Below are 12,652 nucleotides of genomic sequence, written 5' to 3' on the forward strand. Positions count from 1 at the left end.
GACATCGTATGGTGACTGGAGCTAGAATCGTGCATATTGACTAAGTTGACAAAGCCCTCCGTCCCCGTCAACTTAGTAGGCCCACAAGTCAGCCTGCCACTATACTGGGTCCCAGCTAACAAGGGGAGTATTCATTTTTTTGTGCGTAATAAGGAGGCACTTCCTTGCGTGCGAAGATATAGCTGGTGGGTCCGAGCTGTCAGCGGCGATAACGTTTTTTCGCGAAATACAGAGGCCCTTTCGGTGGGTCCCTGATGTCTGGTGGAGGAATCATTATTTTGCGCGTAATAAGGAGGCATTTCCTTGCATGCGGCCGTGGACCTAGCTGTCGGCCTCTCCACGTAAAGTCCACTTCAGATGCATGTCGGTCATTGACCACATTGACCAGGCCACGCCGAGAGCACCAGGGCGGTGGACGACGACGAGGCCTAGGAAGGGAACGACACGGAGGTAGGGAAGACTCGGCAGTTGTTTCCCATGCGGAGGGGAGTACAAATGTATGAGGGTTTACTGGTTCGTCTGTCGTCATCGAAGAATAACAACAGGTGTGGGTGAGTAGAGGGATGGCTAGGCCAGCGATGGGAGTACGATGGGGCGGTGAGGCCTGCGCGGCAGTAGAGCCAGCCGCGGGGAGGAGGGAGCAGGAAGTCCCACCGGCGCCTGTTTGAGCGGCTGCAGCAGGAAGAGCAGAGATTGAAGAAGCACGACGGCCATTGGATGGCCATCCAACAGTCACTGCTTGTGCGTCAACCTTTTTTTAGGAAAGCCTCAAATCTGTGGAAAATAGCATACAACCCATTTGCTAATTCTTAAGGTTATTTTGGAGCCCATATTCTTTTTGTTAACATTACAGCCCATATTGTGGCCACGGTTAAATAATTATACAAAAAATTGCATATTTTTGTGCGGTCTGAACTGTTTTTAATCCCGAAATTTCGAGTCACATTCAAACTGATTTTAAAAATAAATGTATATCAATATAAAATCCAACAAATTCTCCACGCATAAAAATTAATGTAATTTAAAATCTCGAAATGAAAAAAAAAGATATTTGAAACTAATTGCCAGTTTGATGTGTTTTAAAAATGTACAGCCCATTTCTCCTTACTGATGGGGCATTTTCTCGGCCAGCCAAATGAAAGCTCTCCTCGTCTTGAAAGATTTGTAGCCCAATAGGCCTAACAAAGTGACTTACTTGGCAAATCACAAAAAAACTGGGCTGTGGCCATGGACCCAGTTGTCAGTCCATTTGTTTTTTAGTCCATTTGGTGGGCTGCATGAAACAATGATGTAGCATCTATGCAGCCCACTTAAATCCCATTTGCATCTTTCTCGAAAGCCGCAGACTTGCTGAGCTGGGTGAAAATATCAAGTTGGGCTAGACGGAGAAATGTTATAAAAACATAAACACATGATTGCACGTCAGTAAAATCTTTGCAAGCTTATGTATGCAATCACTAGGAGTTAACTTGCCAAGTTATATATAAACAATTATTATTATTATTTTGTAAGAACTACCAACTTACGAAATAAAATATCATTTTAATTTGATGAGTTAATAGTACATGGGGTATTATTATTTTTTAGGCTAGACGTGGGACAGTTGAGTTGGTTCTAGGGGAAAGTACTGGGACATCGAAAAAGAAAGTGGGAGAAAATTCAGAGACCTGCTGGGTCCACCTGAGGAGGGGAATATGTTGGGAGGAAGGAGATTCAAAGCACGGCAGCCGAGTGAACTAGTTTTTTTATGGACAAGTGAACTAGTTTACATACATAAGCAAATTGCCACCAAAAAAAGCAATCAGGTTAATGGGTTCTTAAAAGAAATATTTCGGATAAAACGGATAATTACGACACATAGGCTAATGCATGAAAAACTCACATGATAAAGGTGCTTATAAACAGATAAAGTACAACATCTAGACCTTCCTGGCACGCTTGATCATGACGCTGCGACTGTCCGTGTACTCATTGGTTACGGGAAGCAGACACGGCCTCATGTCCAAGATCTGCATGTACATGTCGTAGCATGCGTATGCGCCCTTGGCCACGTAGGTTATGTAGGCTAGATTCAGAGGTACCACCCACGTGTTCAGGTCGTCTTCTTTCATGTTGGCGTATCAGGGGTCGATGATGGTCTCAGCGAGGTCAACCACGGAGTCCTTCTCCTGCCCGTTGCTGATGATCTTGTATTGCTTCTGGATGTCGGCAAGCTTGTTGCACCAGATGACCGAATCGTCGCGTTCTTCCTTCTCTCCACTGTAGCGAAGGTGCAGTCGGCGCTGCCGATGAAACGGGCGAATGCTCCAGAACCTGGTGCAGCCATAGGACTGAGGCGAGGCATAGCTTCACCGAGTCTGTATCGTTGGTGTACATCACATTCAACTTGGCGCAACCATAGGACTAAATGGCGAACTCAAAGGGGAACTCCTTGCTGAAGTCCATATCTAGCAGGCTCACCCCTCGGATCACCATTGGAGTCTCTTCGAGTGAACGAGTTGTAGGCGGCGGCAGCAGTTCGTTTTTCAGCTCTTGGGGAACTCGATTCAATAGTAAACTGAGTGTGTATAGGCGACCACAGTTACTACACCTCCCTCGTCCGCTGCACACCCAGCAGAAGATGCACCCTCGACCACACGTCGGTTCACGAGCGGGTCTATATTGGTACTGTAATAACAGGAGTTAGTGGTCACTTTACTTAAATTTAATTAGCTTTAATAGAAATTTGTACTTAAAACAAGCAATGCATTCGCTCGTTCTATCAGTGCCACAGGATCAACATGCACAACAATTAGAATTATTATTCTCCGGACGCACACGATCATCACATTTGTCGCACTTCCACAAAAGATAATACTACCGAGTTTGAACTGTTTGTTATGGTTGCTGTCCTCTGCATCATCATGCCGTGTTTCCCAGCTTGCAAGATTCAGAACCAACAAATAAGATCCAAATAATAAGTACAACAAAGATGCCTACACATCTCATTGATTCCCAGCTTGCAAGATTCAGAACCAACAAATAAGATCCAAATAATAAGTACAACAAAGATGCCTACACATCTCACTGATTCGCAGCTTGCAAGATTCAGAACCAACCCATTAGATCCTTTTGATAAAGTGAATATCGGGATTAAATCCATCTTGGCTAGCCATGTCATACAATCGAAGAACTTGGCGAATGCTCTTGTTCGTCACAACATCTGTAGTTGAGTATTCCTGTTTGCACAGCATGTTTGCACAGCACAAACAAGGAGACAGGAGAGCATGATTTCGCTTTAATAGCGGCCTCCTTGAACTCAACCTCCAGCTCTACTTGGATGAGGTCTTCCTGGAGTTCCATGATTCAATTCATGCGCCTTTTTCTGCAGTTCACCTGAAATGAAGCAAAGATTGCATCATTCAGCTAGCAAGAAGTACTTGCTCTTGTGAGCTGGCAGGTTCTTCTTTAGTAGTTGCACTAAAATTGAGGAACATTAAGGTTGGTTGTCTCGCTCATGTAAGGTGCAACTATAATTTTCTTATCCTTTTGTGCAGTTCCACTAAAATAAAGTGCCATTGTGGTGACAGTGACGGCTCCATCTTGTAAAGGCTAATAAAATGTTGCACGAGATTACCAGCAGAACTTGACGGAGATTTTGGAAACTCCAATCACCATTTTGTGCAGTTCCACCAAAATTGAGAGATGTTTCCCACGTGACATTTTAGTTGAACTGCACAAGACACTCATTAAAAAAGTGTTTTCTGCAGTTCACCAAAAGGTCACAATAGCAACAAGGTGAAATGGATATCCCTATCTACACAAAAAGATAGAAAGTAAACAGTTGCTGGTCAATAAGAATATATGAAACATATACAAAATGAAAAGAAGCATCTTAATTATGTTCATGGCAATCACGCAAGGACAATAGAAATTTTAAAACGTCAGCGATGCTTCATGTTACCAGAAGCATTACGATCAACAATGAGATTCCTCAAATATGGGATTACTTTAATGGTGGCATTGCTTGTTTACCAGACACAATAAATCAACAGCAGCTAAAGAGTTGGTTTAAGGGCATGGGACCGTGGGGACAGGAAACCAGGACACTCAGCAGCGTAAAGGAGCAACTTACTTATCATACTGGGGAAAACAGCAGGAGTGCTATTGTACTATGTGAGGGCAGCAAATCTAATCCTGGAGACCTTTTACTATGTGAGGGCAGCAAATCTAATCCTGGAGACCTTTTACTATGTGAGGGCAGCAAATCTAATCCTGAGACCTTTTACTATGTGAGGGCAGCAAATCTAATCCTGGAGACCTTTTACTATGTGATGGCAGCAAATCTAATCCTGGACATACTCTGTTGACTTGTCCACTAGCCGCCACTTTCTATCCTTTTTTCAACCAATAATAGATATGTCCTTATCCAGTTTGTACTGTGTTTTCCCATTATTTCCCTTTTCAACCAAGAGACCGGTTGGGTATCCGGTCTCTACTACTTTCACCCTATTATTTCCTCTTTGAATCAAGTCCTAGATTCATGCTACAACATTCCCCCTTTCTTCGTTGTTTGAACAAAGCCCTAGATTCGAATGCATGAAGTAGCTTTACCTCTAATAATACTAAAAATTTAGGTGGCTTTGGAAGAGCTGATGGGAGTAGAAAAAGATGCACATGCAGACACGTGGGGAGCTGGGGCAGTAGAGTAAGGCCGCTTTCGAAGAACTTATACCTGAGGGTCGCCGGGATGTCGGCGGCGGCAGGTCGGATCTGCGGACAATACGGCAGGGAGGAAGAAGGGTCGGAGGACCTCCTGAGCCGGCCATGTGTCGGAGAGAACGGCACGGGCAGAGGATCGGGCCCCTCCGGCAGCTGTGGGTTTCCTCCCTCGGCGGCGATGACCGCGTGAACGATGCACCTTTTAGTCCTCTACACACATCGGCCAAAGGGATCCGACCGGATCTGTGACCAGCGATGAGCAGAGAGAAAATGTCACTATTGATGTCTTGTTTATATCTAGAGAGGATGAGAGAACGAAGAGAGCAACCCTAGTAAAGCAAGCGCTCAGGCCCCTGCGTCCATATATAGTGGAGTGATTATCTTTTTTCTCTCCACAACAAGCGTTTCAATTTGTGTACGTGGCATTAAAGAAAAGAAACTCTCTATTTAAGGTGACTATTGTACGACTCCTACTTACTACCAGTAGTACTACAATATTGTTCACTTGTGCTCCCCGCCCCTCCATTCATTGAAAAACCCCACGGGTGAATAAACATACAGTAAGTACTATATTTATATAGAACAAACAAGCTCGAACTGTTTTCGCATAGTTAAAAGTTGAGGGCGGGGCTTTTCCCGGGCAGTACGCGTGGCAGTTTTCGGGTAGGGCCAGAAGACTATTTTAATTTTTTTAACTTCGAGACGGCCACATAGCATGGAGCAGACCCCAATGATTTTAAGCTTACAGGCACGGTACACGCTATCCTAGACTACTATACACATGAAACTACCACACGAGCGTCCGGGCTGCGCTTGGCTCTTCACCTCTTTGGAAAGTCGAACAATGATGGAATACTACTGCACTGGAGGAGTACTACAGTACGCTTATGGCCATCTGACACCGATTGAACTGCTGCATGTCCACCGCGTGCGGGAGGGAGAGCGTGTAGGGAAAGCTTCTCCTAGTCTTGCCAGCCACCACACTCATGGGCGAGGGAGGGACGCTCCTGCCTTTGCGTGTATGACAGGTGGGCCCTACAGGTGTGTGGCCAACCTATCATACAGCCAAAGGCATGTGCAGTTAAGTCCGCGAGGGAGAGGATAATCAAACTTCTCATTGATGTACGAGTTGACGCGACACATCAAAGAACTGCACTCGGTATATTTCAATAATTTGCGTGTGTGACTCCCAGATGCAGAGGCCGGGGGTCATCATCCTCCTTTTCGAGAAAAAATAGACGCGTGTGTGAGAGGACGAGTGTGTGTGTGCACCTCTTCTCTTCCTGTATAACGTACTACTAAACTCAGAGTACCAGTTTTTGTGGGTGGCACGATGGTGCATGCGAGAAGTCCCAAGAGATAGGTTTAATGCATTAATTGCAATGCATGCATGCATAAAGTACATGCATTGGTCAATTTTCTCTTAATACTTGCATGCAATGATTTAATGCACCTTGGAATCTGAACATGTGTTGGGGACAACCAAATTGAGCCTTATAAAATGGAAAAACTAAAATTTTGAGATAAGCCCTATAAAACCGGAAAGGAGGGAGTAGAAAAAGAAGTACTCCATCCGGGAATAGTGCCGCACCTCGAAACTAGAACCGTCAATAAATTTTGAGCTTGCGTCTGGTCACATTCCAAATTACTCCATGCTATATTGAATTGCAAACCTGTTCACACCGATCACACCCTAAATGGTTTCCCACTTAGGAGCGTATTAGTACTCGGTTATAAATACTAGTATGCCAAGATGACTGCACATTCCTCCTCAACTCCTCATCCACAAAAACAAACAAGTCATTCAGCATCCTTCCCTTGCGTCTGCCATGGCCAGCGTGAGTTCTAGGTCGAGAGATTGCCACCAGGCAGAGGCGAGCATGGAAGCGGAAGCACAAGAGATGTCCCGCCTCGCTGTGAGAGCAGCCGACATGTCCCGCCGCGCGGAAGTAGCAGCACAGAGGTCCCGCCATGCCGCTGAAGCAGCACAGAGGTCCCGCCGCGCCGTCGATGCAGCAGACTGGTCTGGCCGCGCCGCGGAAGCAGCGGAGATGTCCCGCCGTGCCACCAATGCAGTAGAGATGTCCCGCCACGCCGTGGCGGCCTGGGAAAATTTCTCTCGAGCACGCGACGACTGTTACAGGCGCATGCATGCGATCGTCCAGCCAGACGGATCAGATCTCCCGCTCGGAGAGGTTGCAGGACGACATGATAGCCTCATTTGAACAGGCTACTGGCGTTACCCGGCAACTAAGGGAGGGCAATGAGAGGCTCTGGGCTGAGCGCGACCTGCTGAGGGAGAAGATCGTCCAAAGTGCAGACCTGCAGGAGGAGAATAGTGCCTTGTTGAAGAAACTTATGGACGAGAATGACATGCTCCCCAACGAGCGCCAAAGGCTGGTGGAGGAATCCGTGGATGTTCTCAAGTAGCATCTTGAGGACACGAAAGAGCTCATAGCCGCTCGCCGCGGAGACTAGTTTCCTGGTTTCTTTTGATGTAATAATCGGTTTAGGATGTGATTGTGTCATCGGTTGTGAAATGTTGGGTTCTAGCACGGATGTTTGGCCTTTGTTGGCCTCTTGGGATGTTGCAATTTCAATCTGGTAGCTTTTAGTCCTTCGTGTTAGGCTGGAGTTGTGCTGAACTTCTTGTGAATTGTGGTGGTTTTCAGTAATGAAAATCAGAAGGGGCAAGCCCTTCTTTGATAAAAAAATTAATCGTCCTTATATATTCATTAGTCTTGCTATAAGTCGCAGTAGATGCTATATAGGTCCGTCGGATCTTACATCAAGATCCGTGCTTTCAGATTTTCTTTTTTCTCTCTTAAATCTCAGTCGAGTGAGACATAGCCACGCCATTAAACAGAGGCTCGGGCGCCATTAATGGAGACCTTTGGAGAGAGGTGGACGGCAGATGGAGGTCAAAGGGCTCTCCTCCCGATAAGCATGCATAGGGGTCTCATCGCACGCCTCTCGTACTCAAATAGCTACCCTGCACGTCGCCTCCTAGCTAATAAAAAAGGGGACGCGTGGCGGCACGTAAATGTACTAGTAAGTAGAACGCCCACGGTTTCAATAATACTTGTGTTTCCGATTGTAACGTGACAGCACTTCTTCCAAAATGACTTTGTTGATTGTTAATGTGTGCGCCTTCGCAAATCAGACTGCAAATTTACCATAGCATGTTGGTGCCATGTCATGGCACCAAGCCAAGTTTCATTATTTTCATGGTGTTTTGGATTTACAGGAATTAAAAAACTAAGTTTCTCAATGTTTCCAACCCAGCCACGACGCCTAGAATTTTGAATTTCATTCCCATTTCTTGCATGGAACCTAGAAATTTATGAGGACACGCATGTGATTTTTCAACCAACTTTGGTGCACTGGAACATGTGCTTGTATTTCAAATTTGAATTATGCACACAAAGGTGACACGTTCCCTCCCAGAACCACGAGCCTTCTTGAGAGAAGCTCCGATTTGCAAGAAGCTTATACCAAAATTTGTTCCTATTCAGCCAATTTTTTTTACCACGGCATGGTACTACCATGACATGACACCATGCCAAGTTTCATGATTTTAAAACCAAGTTTCTCAATGTTATCGACCGAGCCACGATGCCCAGATGTTTGAATTTTATTCTCATTTTTTGCATGGGACCTACTCCCTCCTTCCATCTATATAGGGCCTAATGTGTTTTTCAAGACAGCCTTTGACTATTGACAAGATTAATAGCACATGAGATGTATACTATGCAAATTATATTATTGGAAGCTCCTTTCACATACAAAATTGAAGGTATGCTTTGTGTAAGTTGCATGTCATATATTATTGCTCTAACGTTTGGTCAAAGTTAGCCTGGAAAAACATATTAGGACCTATATGCATGAGAGGAGTCGACTTCGAGAGAACGTGTTTGTTCGAGAGACACCGAGGAAGACTACTATATATCGATGGTGCATGTAGGCGGGAATTAAACTAAGGTATGGTCTTATTGGTTTCGGGGATATAGGGTAAGAGTGAGAGGCGGGGGGGGGGGGGGGGTAGCTAGAAGGAGATTGTTAAGTGTGAGTGTGTGTTTTACCCATCTAGGCGGAAGTTATGTGCACAAAAGAGGAGAACGATTCGATGTGGCATTAGGATTGAGGGTAATTAACTATGTATGGAGACATAGAGACCTTGAACGTGCATTTGTGAGAGGTATACATGTATACATGGGATGTGTGTGTGTGCGCGCGCGCATGATGGAGATAAAAGAAAGAAGACATAAGTCATAAGATCAACGACATGGGAGAGACAGATTGGTATGACAATATGCATGCCTGTGAGAATGCATGGAAGAAGTCCCGACAATTGAGCATGTGTTTTTGTCTTTAAGAGATAGTGGCGTGGGCTGGAGCATGCATCTATGGCGAGCAGAGGGATTGAGGCGCAACGATTGTGCAAAAGAGACCAACCTATAAACGCATATGTATGGAGAGACATATATATAGTGTGGGTGATAGGAAGCAAGACTCCGTGCGAGAAAGAAATGTTGACGGAGAAACTACAGATAGATACAGAGATGGAGATGCTAGCTAGAGGGACATCTGCTAGTTTGGGTGTTGGAGATGACCGTCGGGTGGTTCAAAGGGTGAAGTTATATATGTGTGTGAGAGGGCACTTGACTGCATGTAGAGAGAAACATATGTAGTGTGCGTGATAGGAATCAAGAGTGAGGGCGAGAAAGAAGGTTGATGGAGAAACAGATAAATAGAAAGATAAAGATGCTAGCTAGTGTGCGTTAGAGATAGGAGTCGAGTGGATCAGAAGGCTGGGTTATGTGTGTGGGTGCGAGAGAGATAGAGAGAGGGTGCGTGTGAGTCACATACAAACAGATATCAGAGAGAAATGAGATCCAGAGAGACGGAGTTTTGTGTCTGCGAGAGAGAAAGATATTTCACAACGAGAGTGATAGCTAGAGAGACATACGAGGGAACGCAAGATATCTCTAGGGAGAGAGGTTGTGTGTGAGCGACATACAAGAGAACAATGGAGAAATATGAGACCCTGGGAGACAGAGTTTGTGTTTGTGTGTGAGAAAGAGATATTGATGAGGAAGAGTTGTAGGTTCTCATATATAAGGAGCGAAAGACATCTCTGTATGAGGGGTGTGCGAGTGGCAGACATGGGAATAGTAGAGAGAAATGAGACCCTGGGAGACAAAGTTTTGTGTTTGTGTGAGAGAAAGAGATTCCACATGGAGAATCATAGTTAGAGACACATAGCAGGGAGCGAGATATACTTAGAGAGAGATAGAGTGATGAAGTTCGAGGGGGAGAGTACCGTCAGTGTGTTACGAAGATAAAAGATCATTGTCGACATACAGGTAGCACGAGAGATACCTGAGAGACGATGAACGCGTATAGGTCCAGAGAGATAGTCCTATATAAGCATGAGTGATAGCTATATGAGACGAATATCTGGATTAAAGGGGATTCAAATATTTAAACTGGAGATCACGACATCGATAATATCATAACGCAAATTGGTGTATCAAGCATGTATATTCATTTGAATTTGGGCACACGTGTAATGTTATATAGTTTATCAATATTGGTGATCCATAGATTCTTCAATTACAAACAATGCATGGTTTATATGCAATTAATGTCTAAACTGGATTACACTATATGTTGCGTGTGTGAAACACATTATACATGTATGAGAAGTAAAAAAACCCGCATGAAACACACATTAATTGGAGACAGTTAGCGAGGAATGCATACATTGGATTTCAACATAAAGTGGTTTCAAATATTTGAAAATCCAAATTGATGGATACAACCTTATGAATCTGAGATCATGCCATTTGTAAACCATATTTATGTATAAATGATGTATATAGAATGTAATTCCAATTGAAAATGGATCCCGCCCGAAAAAAATAGAATACAAACGGGATTCGAATTGAGTTGGCATGGTAAACATGCACTCCGCAAAATTTGAACGAAGCGGGGAAAGTCGCAGTAACCGCCCGAAACCAAAATCTGCGAGATGGAAATCACTGCTGCCTATCCCAGCCACGCAAAGGCTATATGCTGGATTTCTATAGGTTTCGATAGGGGTAGGTTTGTAATTTCACCCAAACGTGACGTAACCGCCTCTCACCCGGATTCATACACGGTGGGCGCCAAAACACAGTGTGTCCTCGGCCGAAATCGACTCCCTCCCCGATTCATATTCATACACGGTGGGCGCCAAAAACAAACTCTCGTCGGTAAATATTCGGTGTATGCGAGATTACCGTCCTATCCCCGACCGACTAGTGTTGCTGTGATGTAGTAGAAATTTGAAACGGGGGCTAAGTTTGTAAAGTTCCCCGCATTTGAGACAAGGCGCCCTGAATACATGGTTCCCCCTTCCTCTCTACCTCCCTTTTCCCCATTCGTACTCCGTGGGCGCCAAAACACCCTCTCCACCCCACCCTCCTCCGTCCGCCGCCGTCCGCCACCCCATCCACCGCTGTCCTTCTCCACCATGCCGGAGCTGATACCCCGACGCCGCCGTCCATTACAAGAGATCGACCTCTCTCATCCACGGCTTCGGACCGGGATCCTTGCATCCCGTCCTCTCTCTTCATCCCCGCCGTCGTCCACCTTGCCGGCACCGCTCCTATGACCGTCTCGTCCACAGCCATCCCCACCAGCCCCGCCGCCACCGTCTACCCTCCTAGATCTGCTTTCACGCCGCCGACAGCCATCGCTACCGTAGCACCGTCAAATTCTCAGCAGATGCCTACACGGCGCCGCACCAGAGGGGGTACTCTTTCGTATCTGCTCAACTTATTTATTGCAGCAAGAAAATAGATTGCCACTGCTTTACTCTGATTTCTTGTCTTGGTTGCGAAGTTGCCTTTGTCCGGTTTGCACCTTCAGATCCGCCATGGCACGCTCAACACCATACTCGCAATGCTTATGGTTTTCCCCTTTTATATTCCACACTAGTTAAATCACAGTAGACTAAATTTCGAAATTGGGTCAGTCGATTTTTCAGAGCTCGCCGGAGTTCGCCGGTGCGATCGAAGGGGCTCGGGTGGTTGTGGGGCCTCGTCGAACGAAGAAAACTCGATGCGGGTGGGGGTTGGGGTGGGGGTGGCGGAGGAACACAGGCGGTGGGGGCCGATGGTCCGGCCGGCGGCCCGTGTGGTGTTCTGTATGGGAAGAATCAGAGACAAGGAAGAAGAAGGGTTAGGAGACGTAGGATCTTCATCCAACCGCCTGAAATGGTCGAGAGACAGCTAGGAGTTGCATTCTTAATGCGCTCTGGTTCATCATGCGTGGGCACTGCGCAACCAACATTTTATTATCCAAAATCTGCTTGCTCTTCTTTACCATGTTCCTCTTCCGTTCTTCTTTAATATGTACTCTCTATGTTCCTAAATACAAGTCTTTGTATAGATTCCACCATGGACTACATATGGAGCAAAATGAGTGAATCTACACTCTAAAATGTACTTGGATACATCTGTATGTGATCCATAGTGGAAATCTCTACCAAGACTTATATTTTGGAACAGAGGGAGTATGATAGTAGTACAGTATGTTCCTTGTACTGAAGATGAGCAGGGACATTTGCAGTGTAGAGGTCTATACGGTCGGTTGTGATGGACACTTTGAGCCTCTTTGATTCGTAGGATCTTGTAAACATAGGAATAGGATTTGTAGTAGCCTGCCCACTTGAATCCTATAAGAATAGCAAGGAAATGCGGCCGGGAGCTATGTCGCCTTTGAGAGTTACATTGATATTAACAGTACCGCACCTTCACTTGAAGAGAGCTGGTATCCGAAGCCTTTCTAGCCGTACCGGCAATACTAGCACATATATTCCAGCAAGTTCCACTTTGCTGATTTTACTCTGATGCTTAAGGTTTTCCCATTATATCTACACTATGATTTGTGTAGCTGCTTTGTG

This window comes from Triticum urartu, chromosome 3A (assembly GCF_056163025.1).
Source record: "Triticum urartu cultivar PI428250 chromosome 3A, HENAU_Tu73, whole genome shotgun sequence".
Classification (NCBI taxonomy): domain Eukaryota; kingdom Viridiplantae; phylum Streptophyta; class Magnoliopsida; order Poales; family Poaceae; genus Triticum; species Triticum urartu.